This window comes from Hypanus sabinus, chromosome 20, assembly GCF_030144855.1.
Source record: "Hypanus sabinus isolate sHypSab1 chromosome 20, sHypSab1.hap1, whole genome shotgun sequence".
Taxonomy (NCBI): Eukaryota; Metazoa; Chordata; class Chondrichthyes; order Myliobatiformes; family Dasyatidae; genus Hypanus; species Hypanus sabinus.
In genome coordinates, this window is record NC_082725.1 from 4,960,862 (window position 1) to 4,986,718 (window position 25,857).

General features: G+C 44.6%; 1 protein-coding gene across 12 annotated transcripts in view; it reads right to left on the reverse strand.

The window, feature by feature from the left end:
- Nucleotides 1-23,137, reverse strand: part of LOC132378242 (thyroid hormone receptor beta) — a 220,174-nt gene extending 197,037 nt beyond the window's left edge. For 5 of the 12 annotated variants that reach the window (XM_059944984.1, XM_059944976.1, XM_059944980.1 and 2 more), the window contains exons 1-2: nucleotides 22,779-23,013; nucleotides 4,999-5,106 (exon numbers count right to left, since the gene is read on the reverse strand). The gene's annotated coding sequence lies outside the window, so the exon portion shown is untranslated. Of the gene's footprint in view, nucleotides 1-4,406; nucleotides 4,525-4,998; nucleotides 5,107-21,466; nucleotides 21,571-22,651; nucleotides 22,722-22,778; nucleotides 23,014-23,092 lie in introns of those variants that run through there. The other 7 variants (XM_059944977.1, XM_059944982.1, XM_059944981.1 and 4 more) reach the window with 6 other exon arrangements.
- Between the last annotated feature and the right edge of the window lie 2,720 nt (nucleotides 23,138-25,857).

The window sequence follows — 25,857 nt, forward strand, 5'->3', positions numbered from 1 at the left end:
GTACAGTACTATAGTGTTCTGTGAGTTTCTCTACCATTCCATCATGGCTGATTTATTATCCCTGTCAACCCCATTCCCTATTCTTCTCTGCAACCTTTGACACCATTACTAATCAAGAGTCTATCAACCTCTGTTTTAAATACTGTACACCTAATAACTTGGCCTCCACATCCGCCTGTGGCAATGAGTTCCAGTTCCATGGGCTAAGGAAATCCCTCCTCATTTGTTTTCTCCTATTCTGAGTCTGGACCTAGACTCCCCAACTATTGGAAACATCCTCTCCATGTCCACTCTATCTTGGCCTTTCAATATGCAGTGGGTTTCAATAAGAATCCAGACTCCACCTACAGAGCCAGAGCCATTAAACATTCCTCATAAGTTAAGCTTTTTATCTCCAGGATATTTCTCACTAACCTCCACTGAACACTCTCCAATGCCAGCACATCCTTTTTTGATAAGGGGCCAAAAACTGCTCACAATACTCAAGTGCACTGAGCAAGTAATCCTTCCCTCCCAGACAGCCCCCTCTCCATTTTTGATCATCCATGTGTCCATCTAAGAGTCTTTTAAAAGTCCCTAACGCGTCTGCTCCTACCACCAACTCTGGCCCACTGCTCTCTGTGTAAAAAAAATTACCTTTGATATCCATCCTACCTATACTTTCCTCCAACCATCTTGAAAATGATGTCCATTTCTATTAGCCATTAACCCTAAACCTGATGTTCATAGATGGCCTTAGGAAAAAAAATCTCAAAATATTCCTCAGTTGGAAGTTCCTTCATGTTTGAAACTAAGTCCTGAACAAGGAACTCAGTGTGAAAGAAACTGAAAACAATGTTTCTGGGTGGGATGGTTGAGCGGGTAGAAGGAGAGAGAGGGGTAGATAGGATCCTTTTAAGTTTGATGGTGGCAAGAATCAGTAGCTTGATCTTCTGCCAATCCACAGTTGAGACCAAAGCATCAATGGATTAGCTGATCTTGCAATTTATTATCTACCTGCACTGTACTTTCTCTGTAGCAGTTACACTTCATTCTGCATTCTGTTATTGTTTTACCTTGTTCTACCTCAGTTCTTGGTGTAATGATCTGCTCTGTATGAACGGTATCCAAGACAAACTTCTCACTGTATCTTGGTACATGTACATAATAAACCAATTCCAAATGTAAAGCAGTTCAAACATAAAAAAGAATTAAAGTATTTCAGTCTGAGCCTCAATTTGATTGTACAACGTTGTTTTGAATTGCGTTAAGGTCGTCAAGTTAAATACAGTTAATTTACCAGCCAAATTATATAGCTGCATTATTTCCTAAATTCATTTAAACTGAGTAATTAAATATCTGGCTCATTTTAATAGTTATTTGGGAACTGAATTTCAGTAATTCACTTTATCCAAAGATTGCTTATCACTATTAGTAACTTGTTAAAATAAACTGGACTATAATGCAGCTTTGAATAAAGCTTATTAAAATAATAAACATGAGAAAGTCTGCAGATGCTGGAAATCCAGAGCAACACACACAACATGCTGGAGGAATGCAGCAGGTCGGTCAGCATCTATGCAGGAGAATAAACAGTTGACATTTCGGACCAAGACACTTCATCATCCTGATGAAATCACTCATCTCCATAGATGCTGCCTGGTTTGCTGAGTTCCTCCAGCGTTTTGTGTGTGTTGCTTATAGGCATAACATTTTTTTTTAAACGAGCAGACATTCCTGGGGCTTTGGATGGAATCCTACCGAGGAAGCAGGACGACCGAGATCACCACATGGCCCACTCTTCTGCCCGTCCATTGACGAGACCAAAGCATCACTGGATTCGCTGATCTCACACCTGTTTGTTTATCTGCACTGCACTTTCTCTGTAGCTGTTAAATATTTTATTCTCTTATTGATCTACCTGAATACACTGTGTAGTGACCTGCTCTCTGGATCTTTGTACAGACAATATACTGCGATACTTCATTATGCATTGTTATTGTTTTACCTTATTCGAGCTCAATGCACTGTGTAATGATCTGATCTGAATGAACAGTTTGCACAACACACTTTTCACTATGTCTCAGTACACAAGATAACAATAAACCAATTTGAATTGATACTGAATGCCATTTGAAACTCAGACATTTCAACGGGGGCTATTGAATAACTAGTACTGCTTTATAACTCAAAGGTTATAAAGTGAGCAAACAATGGGTTGGATATCACATAATTTCAGCATCTGCAGCAAAGCGATTAAAGAAGAGGACTTTGGCCCCGACATCATGCAAGAGAACTGGGTTGACCACAAGTCACAGTTCCCATTCATTGCTGCTACAATGGAACTCCTTTCCTTTTAACAAAAAGGAATGCATTTCACAAACCAACAAAACATAGCTGGTTAAGTCTGAGCAACTGCAGCACAGCAAAGGTACAAGCCCAGTTATCTTTTGGTTAAATGACACCAACAAAAATTGCTGTTAGCAAAACTCTCTGAGGTGCCAACAAAGCAAAGTCAGGAAGGAAAGTGGGGGAGAAGAGTCAAGTCAAGTTTATTGTCATTTCGACCATAAACTGCTGGTACAATGCACAGTAAAAACGAAACAACGTTCCTCCAGGAACCTGGCGTTACTTGAAACAACACAAAACTAGACTATGTGAGACAGCACAAGGCTACACTAGACTACATAAAACAACATAAAAACTACACTAGACTACAGACCTGCACAGGACCACATAAAGTGCACAAAACAGTGCAGGGCAGTACAATAATTATATAAACAAGACAATAGGCACAGTAGAGGACAAATTACAATATAATAATAAATGATGCAGATGTTGGTCAAGACTCTGAGTATTGAGGAGTCTGATGGTTTGGGGGAAGAAACTGTTGCACAGTCTGGTCGTGAGAGCCCGAATTCTTCGGTACCTTTTGCCAGATGGCCGGAGGGAGAAGAGTTTGTGTGAGGGATGCGTGGGGTCCTTCATAATGCTGTTAGCTTTGTGGGTGCAGCATGTGGTGTAAATGTCTGTAATGGCGGGAAGAGAGACCCCAATGATCTTCTCAGCTGACCTCACTATCCGCTGCAGGGTCTTGCGATCCGAGATTGTGCAATTTCCGAACCAGGCAGTGATGCAGCTGCTCAGGATGCTCTCGATACAGAGCTGTACTGCACAGTTCCCTCTGAGCTTCAACGGTGCAAGGCTACACAGTAACTGAAATGCTTCCACGAACATAGCCTTTGCTACTGAACAGCTAGAATTTTCCTTATACAATTTTTAAATAATTTTGAAATTACTCTAATATAATCTTGAAATCTATGTTGCTCTTGATATATGCACAGAACACCTTAGTATTCTCCTTAATTGTACCTGCCAAGCACTTCTCACAGCCTCTCCTGGCTTTCCTAATTACCTTCTTGAGGGCAAATGCATCCAGTATTTCAGAGGTCTGGGTTGCAATTCCAGGGTTCTGCAAGGACGAATTTACAGTACCCAAAAGGCCATAACACAGAAGTCGCCTGTAGATCAAAGGTTTCCAACTGATGTGTTAAGATACTGACGGAATAATCCTTGCCTGTGTCAACTTCCACTAACAGCATTCCAAGCAAGGTCATCAAAGGTCAGCCACGTTTAAGAAGAGATGAAAAATCATATCCAACACACTCCCACAAAATGTTAATACCAACTCAACATTAGCAAAGGAGGCCACAGTTAAAACAAAATCTTCCTTGTAACATGTAGCATTGAGGCACAGAATAATCCAGCATGGATACCGACCGTTCAATCCAACATGGTGCCCAAACAGCTGGACCCAATTTCTGAGTCTGACAAAGAGTGCGTATGGTCGGGGACAAGTCTGCTTGCAAGGCTGATGTTATTAAGCTCAATAATTCCATTCCCTTGATTGCTTGATCAAGACTGGTGCCACAACTGACAGCAAAGATGCTGGCTGAGCCTGGCAGGCTGGCTGTCAGAGTTGGGAAGAGAAATGTTTAACGTTTCGAGTTCCTACACTGGACTGCGAAGGGAACACATTAAGCCTGGCCCCTGCATCTACCTATTCATGTGCACCTTAACTGATACTAATGTACACGTCTCAATCACTCCCTCTGGCAGCTTGTTCCATACACTCAGCACCATCTCTGTGAAACAACTGTCTCCCAGGTCTCTTTCCCCTCTCACCCTAAACCTATGCCCCTTATTTTGGACTCGCCCACCCTGGGGAAATGGCTGTTACCACTCATCTTCTCATAACTGCAAACACTTCCATAAAGTCACTCCTCTTTCTTCTGTGGTCCATGGAAAAAAGACTGAGCCTGGCCAAGCTCTCCCGATAACTCGGGCTAACATCAGTTCTGCATTCTTTCCAGTTTAACCATGTAAAAGGGTGACCAAACCGATACACAACACTCCGTGTGCCTTACCAATGACTTATGCAACTGCAACGTAATGCCCCAACTACTGTACTCTGTCAGAATCAGGGTCAGGTTCAGGAACAGCTTCTTCCCCTCTGCCATCCAATTCCTAAACGGACATTGAACCCTTGGAAACATAAAAAATTACAATCAGAGATTTTTAAAAAGTGCAAAAAAAGAGCAAAATAGTGAGGTAGTGTTCATGAACGATTTGTAAATCTGATGGCAGAGGAGAAGTTGTTCCAAAAATGTTCAATTTGTGTCTTCAAGTCCCCCCTCCTTGATGGTGGCAATAAGAAGAGGCAATGCAACCAGTTAGAAAGCACTCCACGGTACATCTGTAGAAATTTGCTGGAGTCCTTGATGACACACCAAATCTCCTCAAACTCCTAGTAAAGTATATGCCCTGACAAATGAAGGCCAGCGTTCTGTCACCACCTCTCTACCTGTGACACCGTTTTCAGTGAAGGACTTTTATGTAAGTATTGCACATCTTATGACTAGCTCATGGCATTTTTACGTGCAAATTACCATATTCTGAAGCTTACAGATCAATATTCATAGCAGATAACCTCTTAGCAAATGAAATAACCTCACTCACCTGTGCCTGGGAGATTGAATAAGAAATCACCATGGTATCCCAGCTTCTCAGTCTGGATACAGGAAATCCATTTACCAAGTTATTAGCACTGAACTGTGTGGGGCCGCTCTGGAATAAAAGATAAATGGTCTGTTAGACAAAGCGTAGGAAAGACCATAGACCATAAGACACAAGAACAGAGTTTGGTGATTCAGCCCTTCGAGAATACACCAACATTCCATCACAGCTGAGTTATTATCCCTCTCCTGCCTTCTCCTTGTAACCTTTGACATCCTCTCTAATCCTCCACATTATATATACCCAATGACTTGGCCTCCACAGCTGACTGCGGCAATGAATTCCACAGATTCTCCACTCTCTGGATAAAGAATTCCTCCTCAATTCGGTTCTAGATGGATGTCTCTCCATTCTGAGCCTGTGACCTCTGGTCCAAGACTCATCCCACGATGGGAAACATCCCTTCCAAATGCATTCTAAGTCTTTCAATATTTAATGTTTCAATGAGATTCCCCCCCTTTTTCTATTTAACTTCAGCAAGTACAGGCCCATAGCCACTTGCCTTGGGCCTATTTTGTCACGTGCCTCCAAGTGCCCTGAAACCTCATCCTTAACAATGGACTCCAATGTTCTCCCAACCAATCAGGCTAATTGGCTTATAATTTCCTTTCTTCTGTCTCACTCCCTTCTTAAAGAGAGGAGTGACATTCCAGTCTGGGTGGTGTGGTGGAGATATTGGACATCTACCAAAGGAGGTGTAAGGTGCTCCTTCCCTCCGATAGCCTGCAGATCACCCTTGGGCAGGGTGTACCACCTGCTTAGCCCCAATCAAGATTACTTGAAGCCCTGGGAGCAGGTGGTGGATGGTCGGTCGTATAAGCAGCTGGTGCAGATCACAAGTCCTGGTTATATGACCACTGACACCAGGCAGACAGTCTCTGGAGAGTATTGATAATGCCTGGGTCACCTGTCCTGTAAAGACACCGCCCAGAAGAAGGCAACAGCAAACTATTTTTGTAGAAAAATTGACCAGGAGCAATCATGATCATGGAGCGATCATGATCGTCCACACTGTAAGACATGGCACATAATGATGACAACGATGGCATTTCAGAAACTAGTAATTATTGAAAGATTATTACTAAATGCCTCCAGCAAGACTAAAAACTTATTGGCCCAGAAATTCGCTCTGTGTAATGTTCAGGTTCAGATTTAATTATTTATCATGCGTGCATGGAAACACACAGCAAAAAGTGTCATTTGCATTAACAATCAACTCTCTAAGGATGTGGTGGGGGCAGCCCACAAAACACAACTAGTATCAAAACAGCAACTGCAAAACAAATCCCTTTCCCCCTTTTTTATTCTCATTCTCTCTCTCCCTCTCCAGGACATGCCTCCCAAGTCCAGTCTCAGGCTTTGTCCAGCAGGCTCCCTCCTTCAGTATCAACCCTCTGGCCATGCCAATGACAGGATGCGTAAGCTCCACCCTGAGTGACCTGATCTCATGCCCTCTGCTCACGTGGCCTTCGAGTTTGGAGCAGAATCCGTGGTCACCTGTCCACAGCACAGGGCATCGAATGTGGAGTGGAAGCCTGAGCACATAACTATCCCTGAAAGCATGATCATATCGACATTAAGAAAGAGGATGTGCTGGAGCTTTTAGAAAGAATCAAGTTGGATAAGTCACCGGGACCGGACAAGTTGTACCCCAGGCTACTGTGGGAGGCAAGGGAGGAGATTGCTGAGCCTCTGGCGATGATCTTTGCATCATCAATGGAGACGAGGGAGCTTCTGGAGGATTGGAGGGTTGCAGATGTTGTTCCCTTATTCAATAAAAGGGAGTAGAGATAGCCCAGGAAATTATAAACCAGTGAGTCTTACTTCAGTGGTTGGTAAGTTGATGGAGAAGATCCCGAGAGGCAGGTTTTATGTACATTTGGAGAGGTATAATATGATTAGGAATAGTCAGCATGGCTTTGTCAAGGGCAGGTCATACCTTACTAGCCTGATTGAATTTTTTGAGGATGTGACTAAACACATTAATGAAGGAAGAGCAGTAGATGTAACATATAACATATAACAATCACAGCACGGAAACAGGCCATCTCGGCCCTCCTAGTCCGTGCTGAACTCTTAATCTCATCTAGTCCCACCTACCCGCACTCAGCCCATAACCTTCCACTCCTTTCCTGTCCATATACCTATCCAATTTTACCTTAAATGACACAACTGAACTGGCCTCTACTACTTCTACAGGAAGCTCATTCCACACAGCTATCACTCTCTGAGTAAAGAAATACCCCCTCGTGTTTCCCTTAAACGTCTGCCCCCTAACTCTCAAATCATGTCCTCTCGTTTGAATCTCCCCTACTCTCAATGGAAACAGCCTATTCACGTCAACTCTATCTATCCCTCTCAAAATTTTAAATACCTCTATCAAATCCCCCCTCAACCTTCTACGCTCCAATGAATAGAGACCTAACTTGTTCAACCTTTCTCTGTAACTTAAGTGCTGAAACCCAGGTAACATCCTAGCAAATCGTCTCTGTACTCTCTCTAATTTATTGATATCTTTCCTATAATTCGGTGAACAGAACTGCACACAATATTCTAAATTTGGCCTTACCAATGCCTTGTACAATTTTAACATTACATTCCAACTTCTGTACTCAATGCTTTGATTTATAAAGGCCAGCGTTCCAAAAGCCTTCTTCACCACCCTATCTACATGAGACTCCACCTTCAGGGAACTATGAACTGTTATTCCTAGATCTCTCTGTTCCTCTGCATTCCTCAATGCCCTACCATTTACCCTGTATGTTCTATTTGGATTATTCCTGCCAAAATATAGAACCTCACACTTCTCAGCATTAAACTCCATCTGCCAACGTTCAGCCCATTCTTCTAACCGGCATAAATCTCCCTGCAAGCTTTGAAAACCCACCTCATTATCCACAACACCTCCTACCTTAATATCATCGGCATACTTACTAATCCAATTTACTACCCCATCATCCAGATCATTTATGTATATTACAAACAACATTGGGCCCAAACCAGATCCCTGAGGCACCCCACTAGTCACCGGCCTCCATCCCGATAAACAATTATCCACCACCATATAAAACTGAAATCCACTGAAATCCAGTGTATATGGATTTCAACAAGGCATTTGATAAGGTACCTCATGCAAGGGTCATTCAGAAAGTAAGGAGGCATGGGATCCAAGGGGACATTGCTTTATGGATCCAGAATTAGCTTGCCCACAGAAGTCAAAGAGTGGTTGTAAATGGGTCATATTCTGTATAGAGGTCGGTGATCACTTGGGCCCCTTCTCTTCGTGATTTTTATAAATTACATGGATGAGGAAGTGGAGGGATGGGTTAGTAGATTTGCTGATGACACAAAGGTGTTGTGGATAGTGTGGAGGGCTGTCAGAGATTACAGCGGGACATTGATAGGATGTAAAACAGGGCTGAGAAGTGGCAGATGGTGTACAACCCAGATAAGTGTGAGGTGGTTCAGTTTAGTAGGTCATATATGATGGCAGAATATAGTAGTACTATATAGTAAGACTCTTGGCAGCATGGAGGATCAGAGGGATCTTGGGGTCTGAGTCCATAGGACACTCAAAACTCCAGTGCAGGTTGACTCTCTGGTTAAGAATGTTAAGAAGGCGCATTGGCCTTCATCAACCTTGGGATTGAGTTTAGGAGCCAAGAGGTGATGTTGCAGCTGTATAGGACCCTTGGAGTACTGTGCTCAGTTCTAGTCACCTCACTACAGGAAGTATGTGGAAACTATAGAGAGGGTGCAGGGGAGATTTACAAGGATGTTGCCTGGATTGGGGAGCATGCCTTATGAGAATAGGTTGAGTGAACTCAGCCTTTTCTCCTTGGAGTGATGGAAGATGAGAGGTGACCTGATAGACGTGTATAAGATGAGAGGCATTGATCATGTGGATAGTCAGGGGGCATTTTTTCCCAGGGCTGAAATGGCTAACATGAGAGGGCACAATTTTAAGGTGCTTGTAAGTATGTACAGAGGAGATGTCAGGTGGAGGCGGAACCGATAGGGTCTTTTAAGAGACTCCGGGACAGGTACATGGAGCTTAGGAAAGTAGAGGGCTATGGGTAACCCAAGGTAATTTCTAAAGTAGGCACATGTTCGGCATAACATTGTGGGCTGAAGGGTCTGTATTGTGCTGTAGGTTTTCTATGTTTCTAAACCCTAATCTGCCTTCTAACATCTCCATATCACTGCCCCTAAACCCTACCCTGACCTCTAAAACCAGCGTACTGGAGAAGGCCAACATGAGCAGCAGCTCCACCGCAATAATGCAACACCCGCTCTGGTGAATGGGTCAGGCCTAGCTCATATTGCCTCAAAAAGATCCTGCTGAAGGAAGGTCAGTGAGCAAAAGAAATGATTCAAGGAAATCCAACATGGCATCTAAAAGCTGGGAAGACATTACACTCAATGGATAGACCTGGAGGAAATCTGTTCAAGAGGGAGCTGCGCTAGTTGAGAACGAACTCCGCTTTGCCGCAGAGAACAAGCGGCAGCTGTGAAAGAAGAGACCGTACAACCAAACGACCCAACCACTGACCTCAGTCACCACCTACTCTTGCCCACACTGCACCAGAACATGTAGATCCAGATCAGCCTCTGCAGTCACCTGAGGACCCAGTAATAGACAACCCCTCGGAGGTTAGCACATTCGATTCATGTGATCACACTGCTAACCCAACCTCTCTCTGTCCCCAAAGCCATCCCCATGAACACATGAAGAATGAGACTGTAAACTTCTTGTCCACATTTTCTGCCACTTCAGAACTTCTACTGAGATTCTGTGTCCTCTCTGAGAAGCATTAAAAAACCCTGCAGATCCTAGAAACTAGAACTACAAAACAGAAAATGCCAGTTAGATCAGTCAGCACCTACAAAGAAATAGTCAACATTTCATTTCAGTGACTTCAGAGCCGGAATGACAGGGTGGAGGGCTCCCTTCAAGATATTATCTGAAGATTTTATTTCGATATAGCATTCCTTTCGAGAGGATTAGAACATAAAAGCAAGGATGTAATACAGACTCTTTATAAAGCATTCGTCAGGTCACACTGGGAGCATTGTGAGTAGCCCATTATCTAAGAAAAGGATGTGCAGGCATTGGAGAGGGTCCAGAGCTGGTTCATGAGAGTAACCCTAGGGATGAAAGGATTAAGCTATCAGTAGCAGTTCATGGCTCTGGGCCTGCACTCACTGGAGTTTAGAAGAATGATGGAGAATCTCATTGAAATCTACCAAATACTGAAAATCTAGATAGAGTGGACATGGAGAAGATGTTTCCTTTAGTGGGGGAGAGCACATGCTCATAATACAAGAATGTCCCTTTAGAACAGAGATGAGGAAAAATGTCTTTAGCTGGGGGTGGTGTATCTGTGGAATTCATTGTCACAGACAGCTGTGGAGACCAAGTCATTGGGTATATTTAAAGCGGAGGTTGATAGGTTCTTGATTAGTCAGGGTATCAAAGGTTGTGGGGATAAGGCAGAAGAACGGGGTTGAGAGGGATAATAAATCAGCCAAGATAGAACGGCAGAGCAAATGATGGGCTGAATGGCCTAATTGTGCTCCTATGCCTAATGGTCAACAATTGCGAACGTGGCCACCACAGTAGAGGAATTGGATGAACATATGAGTCACAGATCAGTAGAGCATGGACACTGGCCCTTCAGCCTGACCAGTCCCTGTTGACCATGGTGCCCACCCATCTGGTCCAAATTTCCTGCATTTATCCCATATCTGTCCCAACCCCACCTCTCCACGTACCAATCAAAGAGCTTCTTAAATGACATAACTTAAATCCCATCTTCTCAGATTAACTGTCGTCACATTTTCAGAATTAAAATAGTCCCCGCTGCCCCCATGCTTTATGGGAACAGGGCAACACAGCACTGTAGCAGTTAGCACAACTGCTTTACAACAAGGTGCAATTCCTGCTGCGGTCCATAAGGAGTTTCCACGTTCTCCCTGTGACTGCATGGACTTCATCCCACATCCCAAATATCAGTTCCTTTCGTGAAAGCAAGAGAGAGCCACGTTGGTGATTACAACATGGAAAGGTGAAGTAGTGTAGTGATTAGCATAATGCTATCACAGCGCAAACGATCTGGAAATGCAGATTTCCTGGAAATGCAGCACAGGCACCATCATATTCTATCTTGATTTCTTATTGTACCCATTCAAACTGTGTTAAACCAGAATCAATAATTCCATTTCTAACTCCACTTATACTGTCTGACTGCTGATTTTCCAGTTTTAAATGCAATACTATAATTAAGGGCACTCCAATTATGCGTGCAGCCCCAATAATTACTGCTCAAACTCAATTCTCCAAGTAAGGCAAACTGTTGAAAGCATTTCCAAAACTACTGAGTGTTAACATTTGTAATGAAATATGAGGCACTAATCCTCTAAAAGACCAAAAGGGATACGAGTTAATGAGCACCAGCTGAACTTCACTATTGGGAAGTGACAACTAATTTAAAGAATAGAAATAAATTTGCTGTCATGTAAAATAAAAACAAATTCCCTTTCAAGTTCACTGAATATATTATAGAGTCATTAAACCACAATATATACTCAATGGCTACTTCATTAGGTACAAAAGATATCTATTAAAGTTGCCATTGTCTTCTACGTCTGTAGCCCATCCACTTCAAGATTCAGCATGTTCCTTTCCATTCTGATGTTTGGTCTGGACTTCTTGACCACGTCTGCATGCTTTCATGCATTGAACTGCTGCCACATAATTGGCTGATTAGATATTTGTGTTAATGAGCAGGTGTACAGGTCTACCTCATAAAGTAGTCACAGGGTGCAAAAGAGAACCCCTATTACAACTGTAATCTAAAATCTAACTGAATTATACCACCAGCACTGTCAATCTCTTGCATCTCCTCAGAGCTACGCCCAGCGCAAGGGAAATGGTTTATAGTTAATGCAGAAACAAACCTCCTGTATAGAAAATAAGAGAAATGGAAGGCTAGGGAGGAGGAAGGGTTAGATTGATCTTGGAGTGAGTTAAAAGGTCAGCACAACATCATGGGCTCTGCTGTGATGTTCTGTGTCAACTTATGACCTTGACAGTAGTTCATCAGTTGTACTGAAATTCATACTCCGGACGGGATAAACACGTATCTAGTTCACTCCCACAAGGGGGGTGGCACGACAGGTTGCACTGCTACCCTTAGCATCAGTGATCCATGTTTTGATCCTGGATTTCCAGGGACGTCCGTGTGCACTATCTCCTACAACCACATGGATTCCCGGATGCTCCGGGTCCCTCCGTGGTCGTTTAGAGCAGAGAGCGCCAGTTAGCTCCTGTGTAGGTGAGTGGGTGGGAAGGTCACAGGAAAACAAGTGGGAGAAAGGCCACCTCCTGAGGTACTTTCTATATGCCTCTACTTTCTTAGAAGTTGGTGAAGATTCGGCATGCTATCAAGAACTTTGACAGAATACTATCGGTGGACAGTATGCTGACTAAATCATGGCATGGTACGGAAACACTAATGCCCTCAAACAGAAAACCTACAGTATCCCAGTCTATCACAGGCAAAGCCTCCCCCCCAGTGAGAACGTCTACAAGGAGCGTTGCTGAGGGATAGCAGCTTCGATCATCAAGCAGTCCCACCATCCAGATCATGCTCTCTTTTCACCTATGTACCTTTTTACCAGCATTGGGCAGGAGGTAAGGAAGCCTCAGGCCCCACACCACCAGGTTTAGGTACAATATTACTCCTCAACCATCAGGCTCCTGAACCAGCGTGGTTAACTTCTCTCAGCACAACTCTGAACCAATTCCTCAACCTATGGACTCACTTTCAAGAACTCTACCACTCATGTTCTCAACATTATTAATTAATTTACTTACTATTATTTTGTTTTCCTTTTTGTATTTGCACAATTTGTTGTCTTTTGCACACTGGTTATTTGTCTTTCTTTGTGTCTGGCTTTTCATTGATACTATTATATTCCTTTGTTCTATAAAATACGTGCAAGAAAATGAATCTCAGGTTGTATATGGTGACATCTGTACTTTGATAATAAATTCACTTTGAGCTGCGGCTTGTTTCCAACGTTTTCTCTTTTACTATTGAAGTTCCAAATGCTTTCAATTGGACCATGGGAAAAGAGAGACCTTAAAAGCTACTTTGCAGGGTAACCAACTTATAATTATGTTCAGTTTTAGACATCATATTCTGATCATTTCAAACATATTAATCTAGAACAGAGTGACTTTCCACAAATATTTGAGAATAAACTGGACTGAACTAAAGGGGCAGGAAAATTGCTATTAATCAAATACTTCAAATTTTTTGACCAACATCAAAAGAAAGCATTGCAAAAAAAAGTATTGCTTGCAAGTACCAAGTAATAACTAGCATGATCACTAATGTTTAATTATTCATAGCCTTTAGATAAGCATCTTTCCTCTTAGGCTTCACCGTTACACCACAGTGAAAGGCCAGTGCAATCACCATTCTGTCTAGCTGTGCCAACACTTTCAGAGAACTCTTTACTTCTACACTTGTTTCACCATGGACGAGATGGAACGAAGTTCCTGCTTTCGTGCTCTAGTACTCCATGACTCTATCCTGACAAGTTTTTCTGTTCTACAATGCTCCTCAAGGCTCTGACTTTTTACTGGGCAAGTCCTGTTCTGGTTTAATAGGCCAGAGTGCTGAACGTCATGCTTGCCTGAGTTTAAATTCAATCTGTCATTTGCAAGTCCACTTCCTTTAACAATCAAGAGCTTATTGTAATAAGACCATAATGCACAAAGACACCACGACCAAAAAATCTCACGAATCCCTCTACTTCCTCAGGAAGCCAAAAAAAAAAAATTGGCACATTCCCTTTGACTCTTGCCAACTTCTACTGATGGATCTTAAAAAGCATTCTACCCAGATGCATCACAGATTGGTACGGCAACCGTTCTGCCCAAGACTGCAATAAACCATGGAGAGTTGTGTACACAATACAGAAGTCAGCCACCCCTCCACGGACTCTATCTACAACTGTCGCTGCCTCAGTGGATGACATAATTGAAGACCCCACACACCCTGGATTTTCTCTCCCCTCTCCCTTTGGATAGAAGAAACAAAAGCCTGAAAGCACATCCCACCAGGATAAAGCAGAGTTTGTACCCACGGTTATCAGACCCTTAAACAGAACTCTTGTTCAGTAAGATGGACCCTTGGCCTCGCAATCTCATTATGATTCTGCACTTCATCATTTACACTCTTGGCTGGTGGGGGGGGGGGGGGGGAGATACGTCTCGACCAAAGGAGATGTGAGGTGCTCCTTCCCTCTGCAAGCCTGCACGTCAGCCTTGGGCAAGGTGTAGCACCTGCTCAGTCCCCCAGTCAGGGTCATGTGAAGCCGTAGGAACAGATGGTGGATGGTCATATGAGCACCTGGTGCATATCACAAATCCTGGTTTGTGACCACTGATGCCAGGCAGGCAATCTCCGAAGAGTATTGATAATGTCTGGGCTCACCCGTCTTGTAAGGACACTGCCCAGAAGGAGGCAATGGCAAACCACTTCTGCAGAAAAACTTGCCAAGAATAAGCATGGTAAAGAGACCATGATTACCCATGTCATATGACATGGAACATAATGATGATGTCATACAACATGGCACATAATGATGATGATGCTCTCCATTCTGCACTCTGTTGCTGTTTGCCTTATTTCAGCTCAATGCACTGTGTAATGATTTTGTTCTGTATTTAATATTTTAGTAGTATTTGAGTAATATTGTGTATATATATATATAGGTCAATTAAGCATTCTTGTTCTTTTAAATAATTCATTATGGGTCATATGTATAAACACATGAATTGTATACGTCATCACACTACCACGTGATATGTGCGAGCCTCCCTTAAAGTGAACACAAAGTTAGACTCTCAATTCAGACTCTCGTGTCTTCCTTTGAATTAGTTTAAAGTTTTGAAGTTACAAAACATAACAGATTTGATCTGTATGAAGACAAACTTTTCAAAGTACCTTGGTACATGAGACAATAATCAACCAAAAAGACCAGGCAGGCTCAAGGACAGTTTCGATCAGACTATTGGACAGTCCCCGAGTGGATAGGTGGGTAAGTGATAGGCAAATAGGGTCAGAGAAGAGAGGGTAATGAGTCATGCCAATGTGGGGTGAGAGGCAAGGGTTAACAGTGAGTGATGAATCTCAAAGTGCGCAGGAACATGGGATGGTGAGGGGGTGTATGGAGATAAAAGTTCTTCCAGCAATTTGTTTTCTCACCTGGAAGATTATATTTCTGAATTTTTTTCCCAAAAATTGAATAAATAAAGACAGAGTTTCTTAAAAGCAGAATGACAGCACAACAAATATCTTTCTGAAGAGGCACTACACAACACAGCATTGCATTGCAAGCACAAGAAGTTCGATGGATTCTAGAAATCCTGAGCAACAAGCACACACAAACACTGGAGGAATTCAGCAGGTCAGGTAGCATCTATGGAGAGGAACAAACAGTTATTGGTTTGGGTTGAGACCCTTCATCAGGACTGGAAGGGAAGGGGGAAGAAGCTAGAATAAGAAGATGGGGTGAGAGGAAGAAGTATTGGATTGATTAGTGGCTTACAGTTCAGAATCCGAGGCCAGTGGCTAGACGTCCAAGTCTGCAAGTCTCAGCAGGTCTGCTCAGGAGGTCAAGGCCCAGTGTCCACAAATCCCTGAGTCCACTGGAGGGAGAGGTCGGAAGTGGCCTGTCCTGGGATTAAATGACTGCGTATGTGCGTCGGGGGGGGGGGGGGAAGGGGGTGGAGGGTGGCTTGATTTACTATTGCCGTTTTGTTGCTTGTTGTGTTGTTCTGCCAAGCACTGTGGGTACTGCTTGACAGACGGAAGGGGTGCACTCTCAACAGAGTGAGAGCAGGAGTTTGCAGGACGGGAGACAATATGGTGAAGTGGGGTTTAAAGAACAGTGAATCCTGTAAGTGTGGTGAAGGGGTGCAGAACATTGAACACGTTCTGCACAACTGCCCACTCTCACCTGATTTAGCTGACACTGGCCTGTTCAACATCAACCACACACTAGAGTGGCTGGCTGACTGGTGTGACAAGCTATGACGACGACTGTGGGGACAGTATGTCGGCACCGGAATGTGTGATGACACTTGCAGGTCGCCCCAGCGTATCCTGATGTGTGTTGGTTGTTAACACGAACAGCACATTTCACTAATGTTCAGGTGATAAATAAATCTGAATCTAATACATGGCAGTATTGGATTGATTATGACCAACAGTTCACTTATGTGAATATTTTGAACACAAAACAGCACTTGTTTATAACAGCGGGCACTTTCTTTGATGAGAATGCCTATGTAATCAGTGGATTTATCCTCCAATAACACAAGCCCCCGGACAAACTGATTCAAAACCACCCAGTCCTGTGAAATGCTGTAATAGTGACTTTCAAATTCAGATTTATTTTCAGTGATGTAAGTTTTAAAAGTTCTGACCATATACTACCTTGAGATTAATTTTCCTGCAGGCATTTACAGGATAATAAACCAACAGAATAGTTGAAAAACTATAAATAACAAAGACTGACAAACAACCAATGTGCAAACGAAGACAAATTGCGCAAATCACAAAATAAATAATACTAAGAACATGAGTTGTGGAGTCCTTGAAGGTGACCCTGTGGTTCGTAGAATCAGTTCACCTTTTGGGTGAGTGAAGTTACCCACACTGGTTCAGGAACCTGATGGGTAACAACTGTCCTCATATCTGGCATGTACAGTATAATACTGAGAACATGAGTTGTAGAGCCCTTGAAACTGAGCCAGTAGGTTATGGAATCAGTTTAGAGATGTGATGAGTGAAGTTATCCTCACCAGTTCAGGAACCTGATGGGTGTAGGGCAAGGACTGCCACTGAATTTGGTGGTGTGGAACCTACGGCTCCTGTACCTCTAACGGCAATAGTGAGAAGAGAACGTGGTCTGCATTGTGAGAAGGTGGCTGACGGTTGCTTTTATTTGGGAAAACGTAAAGCTATCTGGACAGGGGCAGGACATTTAGAACACACTAAAAGATGCAGCGAAACAAATTGTGTCTTCAGTTAAAAAGTTTTCCCCACATCTTCACTTCAGTGTTGTCACTCTAGTAAATAGAAACAAGACACTTGCAGACTACTTGTTGTGACGTGCACAGATTATACAAGTAAATATTGTAGGCCAAATGCACACTAGGTCATGATGTTGCTCAAAAACCCTTGTAATTCCCATTACTGACACCTTTTCACTCCGGTCGCCTCACTATAGGAAGCTTTACAGAAAGTGAAGAGGAGATTTACCAGGAGGCTGCAAGGCCATCTATTCCATTGCAGTTTCTTAACTCAACTCACAAGGATGTAACAGCTTTCGATTCTATGTCTCGTCTTTCTACTGATCTGAAGCCGCTCTTTACCAACAAAGCTATGCCACCCACTCTGCCCAGCCTCCGATACAATGTGCAACCTTGGACACCCAGCTTCCAACTACAACCGTCCTTCAGCCACAATTCACTGATGGCCACAACATCATACCTGACCATCTGTCACAGTGCAACAAGATCATCCACCTTACTTCTTCTAATTTATGCACTGAGATATACCAATGAGTACTGCATTTGATTCTGCATCCCTAATACATTGATACTCACCCTGCTGGCTGCAGTTTTGTCCTATCATCTGCCTGCCCCTGTTGACAGTCTGAGTGTATGGTATCTTTGCTTTTTTACCATCCATCCTTTCCTGAGTCTCTTCACTCTGGTTCCCACCTCCCGGACACATTAGTTTAAACTCTCCCCAACAGCTCTAACAAGCCTGTCCACGAGAATATTGGTCCCCCTCGGGTTCAGGTGCAACCCATCTCTTCTGTACAGGTCATACCTCCCCCAGAAGAGATCCCAATGATCCGAGAACCTGAAGCCCTGACCCTGCAGCAGCTTCTCAGCCACGCATTAAACTTCCAAATCATCTTGTTTCTACCTTCACTGGCACACAGCTCAGGCAGCAATCCAGAAATTACTAGCCGGGAGGTCCTGTTTCTCAGCTTTCTGCGTTGTTCTCTAAAACCTCTTTTCTGGACTTCTTTGCTTTCCTTCCTACGTCATTGATACCAAGACAGCGGCTGCTCCCCCTGACCCTCCAAAATTCTATGGATGCAATCCCTGACCCTGGCACCTGGGAGGCAAAATCTGGGTGTCCCATTCACATTTACAGAATATCCTGTCTACTGAGTCCCTCTCACTACCGCTCCCCCCTTCTCCCTCTTTCCCTTCTGCACCCTGCACCCATGGACTGTGCCAAGATCCAGCTCTGTGGAACTCCAGCTAAGAGGATAGAAGCTAAACATGTGGCAAGATTAACTCGTCACATTCTTTCAGCTTCCGAAAACATTTGAAGCCAGCCAGGTTTTATAAATTATCTGGTTGCAATAATTTGACTAGATTTGATTGATTAATTGTTCAGATAAAAAAGAAACATGTAGCAAAATGTGTCATTTGCATTAACAACCAAAACCATCTTTGGATGTGCTGGGGGCAGCTGCAAGTGTCCGCACACATTCCAACACCAACATAGCTTAGCCTCAATGCTCGGTAGAACACACCGCCAACATACAACAGCAAAACAAGTGCTCTCTCACCCTGCCCCCACCCAAACATTAGTCACAAAATGCACTCAGTCTCTTTCCCAGAGTTGGGGAATCAAGATGTAGAGAGCATAGGTTTAAGGTGAAGAGGGGGCAGGTTCAATAGGAAATTGACGCGCAACTTTCATTTTTTACACAAAATGAGGTATCTATGTGGAGTTGCCAGAAACAATGGTTGATGCAGGTACAATAACAACATTTGAGAACTGTTAGACAGGTACAGGCACTGCTGGAAAGATTTAAAACAGGGGTTCACAACCTTTTTTATGCCGTGGACCTCTATCATTAACTGAGGGGTCCCGTGGACCCCAAGTTAGGAACCCTGGTACAAAAGTGACGGACCAAACACAGGCAAATGGGGTTAGCTTGGATGGGGCATCATGGTCAGCATGGACTAGGTGGACTGAAGGTCCTGTTTCCATGGGTCCTGATGAAAGGACTCCACCAGAAATGTTGATTCTTTATTCCTTTACATCGATGCTGCCTGACCTGCTGAGTTCCTCCAGCAGTTCTTTTGTGGGTTATTCTAGATTTTCATCATCTGCAGAGAGTTCAAAGGTTCCTTTATTATCAAAGTATACAACTCTGAAACTCTTCATTTCTCCAGGCAGCATGAAACCGAGAAAGAAAAGAAAGGGAGCTCAATCATCAACCCCCAAAACCCCCCCCACACAAAAACTGAGCGAAACGGATCAGGCACTTCAACCTCCAAATCCCCCCCCCCCACAAAAACCGAGCAAAACGGATCAGGCACTTCAACCTCCAAATCCCCCCCCCCCCACAAAAACCGAGCAAAACGGATCAGGCACTTCAACCTCCAAATCCCCCCCCCCCACAAAAACCGAGCAAAACGGATCAGGCACTTCAACCTCCAAATCCCCCCCCCCCACAAAAACCGAGCAAAACGGATCAGGCACTTCAACCTCCAAATCCCCCCCCCCCACAAAAACCGAGCGAAACGGATCAGGCACTTCAACCTCCACACCGCCTCCAAATTGAGGCGCAACTTTCATTTTTTACACAAAATGAGGTATCTATGTGGAGTTGCCAGAAACAATGGTTGATGCAGGTACAATAACAACATTTGAGAACTGTTAGACAGGTACAGGCCCTGCTGGAAAGATTTAAAACAGGGGTTCACAACCTTGCCATTTGCGGTGTGGTTTGCACACCGTCCTCAGCTTTCTCATCACGAGGTTCCCTCACCCTGCCTCTGCTTCCCGGAATCTCAGAGACGGCAGAGTGCTGAAGCACCCAAACAACCTCCAAACAGCAAAATATGGGCTCCGAAAGTTCCAGAATCACATTCAAGACAAGAGACAAATGTAGAAGACTTGAAAGAAGTGAAAAATTGGCTTAATAATCTATCCAGAAGATGTCGACCAAAGGAGCTTGTACACAGGTATCACCTTGACTGGAATCTCCTGTGCTGAAGTATCACACAGTGCATTTGAACACAAATCAAAATTAAAATCAGATGATATCATACTTCCTGCTCCAGAAACAGTTAATAGTTTTAATTGCTACCGAACTGCTGGTAAAAATTCACTTAGACGTGAATGAAGAGCCACATCGGGGTTCACAAACTTTCCAAAGCCATTGACCCCTACCATTACCCGAGGGGGCCTGTGTACTCCAGGCTCCGGACCCCTGAAAATGGACACTGTGCAATTCCCACCCATGGACAGAGAGCAGCCCCAGAAGCAGATTGCATCCTCGCTTAAAAATGAGCTTTATGTCTGACAAGTGCATGGAAAGATAGTGAAATGAGTTCCCCCACACTGTGCTGAGGGTAGCCCGCGGGCATCGCCATGCTATGCTCACAACTCACTAACCCTAACCCGAGGTCTTTGCAATGTGGCAGGAAACCCAGGTGGTCAGGGGGAGAACATACAAACTCCTCACAGACAGCGACAACATTAAACCCGGCTCACTGATGCTGTAAAAAAAAAATCACCCTAACTGTTGGCTGGCGCCGGGTTCATCCACCATTACTCTCCTTGGTGAAGGCCAGTTGCCTGAAAGACTTGGCTTGGGGTCAGGCTGTGCTTTGAATTTCGGCTCTGGAACGTCACCCCCACCCGCCTCCCCAAAACTGTCCAGCAAGGGCAAACCGCATTCACCCACACAGCCCCAGGACAGCAGTCCCCGACCCGCGGGTTCCTCCAGCATGTCGGGTACGTTGCTCTGGATTTCCAGCATCTGCAAAACCGCGGCTTTATCAACACACACTCAACGGATCACGCAGAGTCTGTGGAGAGCAATCTCCAAAACTGAGACACCTCACAAAACAAACTTTCCACGGACAGGGTTCAAATAGACCGATTCCAATCAGTCACCCACAGTCTTGTATTAAACGTCTGTAAAATATGCAGGGTTTTTTCCGTGTGTGGGAGAGAGAGAGAGAGAGAGACGGATAACTGATTCGTTTCCCTGCTTTTCAGTGTTCTGGACACTGACCCGAAAGAGGATCGATTGTGCACCGACTGTCACACCAGGAGCGTGGGGCTGAAAGAAGGCGCTGGGAATGGTAGCGTTGTACTTTGTACCGTCACTCTCACACACACCCAAACGGTCAAATAACAGCAGCGTACAACCCGCAGGATCGGCGGGGCGGAACATCAGAGCGCGGCCAGTTGCCGTCGCGGTAAATTACAGCGTTGACATTTATAATAACCTGCACTTTCCCCCTCTTATGCTGCAGGAAGACACCGTTCACGTGCCTCACCTCCGCTAACAGCCGTATGGAGCTGACCCCAAAACGGAGGCAGTCAGCGGCCGACGTGTCATTTTTCTCCCCCCCCCCCCCAGCAAATGGAGAGGAAATAGACTCGATACCGCCGGTGGGTGTGGGTGTGAGACAGAGTATGCGCGAGAGAGAAAGTGCGTGTGTGTGTGTGTGTGTGAATGAGAGAGTATGAGCGAATGTGTGAGAGTCTGAGTGAGTGAGGGAGTGAGAGAGAGAATATGTGAGTGAGCGTGGGCGAGTGAGAGTGAATGAGGGAATGAGTGAGAGAGTGTGAGAAAGAGCGGCGTATGAGAGTGTGAGGGAGAGTGAAAGAATGTGTGTGAGAGAGTATGAGAGTCTGGGAGTGAGAGAGAACATGCGAGTATTTATGTGAGCGTGGGCGAGTGAGTGAGTGAGGGAATGAGGGAGGGAGAGAGGGAGAGAGTGACAGAATGTGAGTGAGAGAGAGCGTGTAAGAGAGAATGCGTGTGGGTGTGTGTTTGTCTACGTATATGTCTGTATGAGTCTGCGTGAATGTGTGTGTGTGGTGTACATTTGTGAGTGAGAGAGAGTGTGGTTGTGTGAGTGCAGATGTCTGTATGAAAATGGATTATGTGAGAGAATGTGTGTATCTGTGAATCTGTGGAGGGGAAGGGTGGCGAGTGTTTTGAGTGAGTCTGTCAGCGTGGTGCGTGATCGCCAATCTGTGCGTGAACGTGTCAAAGTGGTGTGTCTGTATCCAGAACGTACGTGCCTGGTCTGCTGTGTTCTACCAGCAATTTGTGTGTGTTGTTGTTTGAATTTCCAGCATCTGCAGATTTCCTCGTGTCTGTATCTGTCAGTGTTGGTGTGACTTCTATGGAGATCTGTTGATAACCTGGAGAGGAAGGGCTGACCGATATTAAACAACCAATATTTACATTCCATGATATTTTTCAAAGAGAAACTCGTTGCCTGTGAGAACAGGCTGCCGGCGCAACGCACCGCGCCGGGATCGAACCCCGTCCCGACTCCTCGGTAACCCTAATGCGACAGTAAGAAAGCGAAGCAGCTACGGCGGCCGGCAGCAGCCATACATGCCCCCACCCACCCCTCTCCCCTCCGTACGCGGGCGCTGGCACCAGGACGCACTGCGCTCCGCCTGCCCTCTCCCACCACCGACCCCGCCGCCTTCATGAACTTCACCCGCTCAGTGCAGCCCCTCGCCGAGCCGAGCCCAGCCGAGCCCAGCCGCAGCTTCACGTCCCCAATAAAGTTCTGCCTCAAGTCTCTCTCCTCCCTCCCCACCACTCCGCCGTCCATCAACACTCACGCAGACACTTCCCAGGACACGCCTCGCTGTTTTCCCCCTTTTCCTCTGCCCCCGAGGCAGAAGGCGGGCTGGGCGCTCCCCCGTCCGCCCCGACGCGCCGGGCTGCCGCTGTCCTGAGCTGACCCACCGAAGCCGCGCAGAGAGGGAAAGCGGCGACCTTGAGCCGGTGGGAGGGAGGGGAAAGAAAGTGAGCGAGAGGCCAGCAGGGGGAGGTGGCGAGCGCGGCCGGCCGGGGGCAGGGGCAGGGGCAGGGGCAGGGGCAGCTCCCAGGCAGGGCAGGCAGGCAGGCCGGGCTCCGACACCCGCCGCATTACCTTAAAGCGTCAGGCGCCTGTGCTGGACGAAGCTGTGCGTCATTTCTAGTTTGAAATTGCTTTTTATTCTCTCTCATTCCTATGCATGCCAAACAAATCAAGGATCAACTTTATTCGCTATGCACATTTAATACACACATCATCCTTTTCGCACGGACGTTGCCGGCGCTTGAGGACCTGATTTATAGAGAAATGTTGAATGGGGTAGGACTTTATTCCCCAGAGCATAAGAGAATGAGGGGAGATTTTATAGGGGGACACAAAATTCTCAGTGGTAAATAGGGTAAATGCAAGCAGGCTTATCCACAAGAGTTGGATAAGACTACAACTAGAGTTCATGGGTTAAGCGTGAAAAGTGAAATGTTTAAAGGGAACCTGAGGGTGGTGAGAGTGTGGAATGAGCTGACAGCACAAGCGGTGGATGTGGGGTCGATTTCAACATTTAAGAGTAATTTGGATAGGTACATAGATGGGAGGGTGTCTATGGTGTCTATGGTCCAGGGGCAGGTGGATAGGAGTAGGCAGATGAATTGTTGAGCACGGACTAGATGGGCTGAAGGGTCTGTTTCTTCTGTATGACTGACTACAGAAACACTGGAGGAACTCAGCAGGTAGAACAGCACTGATCAGAGGGAAGCAATTGGAATTGGTTTATGATTGTCACACGTACTGGGATACACTGAAAAGCTGGTCTTGTATACAGTTCATTCAGATCAAATCATTACACCGTGCACGGAGGTAGACAAGGTAAAACAATAACATGCAAAATAAAATGTAACGGCCACAGAGCGCTACCACAAGAAAGCAGCATCCATCATCAAAGAATTCCCCCCCCCCCACCACCACCAAACCTAGGTCATGCTCTCTTCTTGCTACTAACATCCTGTAGCTGATACAGGAGCCTTAGGTTCCACACCACCAGGTTCAGGGATAGTTACTACCCTGCAGCCATCAAATCGGTGTGTGGGAAACATTTTTCAGCTATTGTGAATTCTGCATACAGAAGTGTTTTTTTTCTCTTGGACATGTTCCCCACCTTGACTCTGATGACTGAAGTATAGTTTAACCCTGCTGAAAAATTATTTTCATTTGCTGTGAAGTATTCAGGCATCTCCACCTACCACAGTCACTGAAAAGGATACACTCTGTGGCCAATTTATTCGGTACCTCATAAAGTAGCCACTGAGTGTATGTTCATGGTCTTCTGCTGCTGTACCGCATCCACTTCAAGGTTCAACATGTTGTATCTTCAAAGATGCTCTTCTACATTCCACTGTTGTAACGTGTGGTTATTTGAGTTACTGTCACCTTCCTGTCAGCATGAACCAGTCTGGCCATTCTCCTCTGACCTCTCTCATTAACAAGCCATTTTTGAACAGCCACTCACTGGATGTTTTATTTATTTTCACACCATTCTCTGTACCCCATTTCAAGGGTCTGTAGTAAGATTTTTAAACCATTCTCTCACTGAAAATTTAAAGCAGATTAGAAGATTTAAAGGTGGCGATGAAATGGCGGAGCAGACTTGATGGGCCAAGTGGCCTAATTCTGCTCCTATATCTTATGGTCTTATAATTGGGTCATGTTTTGCTGAAATAATATGTTAATGAGATCATTGAGGTATGAATCAGATGTAAATAGGGAGGATTAAGAGATTCCCTGATCTGTGAATTTTCAGAACAAATTTTGGACGTGTGCCAGTGATGTTAAACCAGATTCTGATTTACGCTGTGCATGAATGCAATGCAACCCTCGCAGTTATTTAAAACAACTCATTGAGTGTTGCCTATCAAACTCAACATGGAAAGTTAAATCTGGTTATTATCAACAAGCACTTTTAAGAACAATTCTGTAATTGTTAATATAATTAATTAATCCCCATGGGCCAGGAACTGAATAATTGCTTCGGAGTAAATGGCTCTTTGAAGAACATCAAATACATGGGGGAAGGTGGAGGAAGGGGAGAGGGGGCTTTAGGATCTAATGATACACTGTCTTTCACTCTTTTGGGGTTTCTCAGTCTTTTGTGAATGTCTGCAAAGAATTAATATTTCAGGTTGTGTACTGTATCCATTCTCTGATCATAAACGGAACATTTACTTTTCCTTTTTGACAGAATTGTTCTCTCTCTTAATCCAATTTCCTTATTTATTTTACTTTATTTAGTGATACATTGTGGAACAGGCCCTCGCAGTTCCATGAGCCAGGCCACCCAGCAACTCTAATGACCATTTAACCTACTAACTGAATGTCTTTGGAATTGGGAGGAAACTGCACCCCCCAGAGAAAGCCCACGCGGTCATGGGGAGGATGTACAAACACCTTACTTAAACTTATTGAACTTCAAACTGACGCCCCGAGCTGTAATAATGTCACGCTAGCCACTGCACAACTGTAGTGCCCAGTGTTCATTCACACTCTTTATATCTCCGTGTAGTTCCTCCAAGTCCAAATACTGTACCCCAATGGCTAAGAAGTGAAAGTATCTTGTTGCACGATTTCCCTCTTACTGGGCTGCACTTTCTAAACATTTTGCTGACCATAAAAGAAAATAATTAACAAGAGAGTAGATTGTTGAGAAACACTCATGGCATTTCTGGGAAGTGCTAAAACTGGAGAATGACACAAGGACAGGGAAAGATAAGTGAAAGCACAAGTGTTGATAATATTTAACAATGAGTTCAACTTACGCCGAAGTGAAATGTATCTTGGAAATAATTTCAGATGCAATATTTAAGATTTCAGATTGTTTTATGTCATTTCCA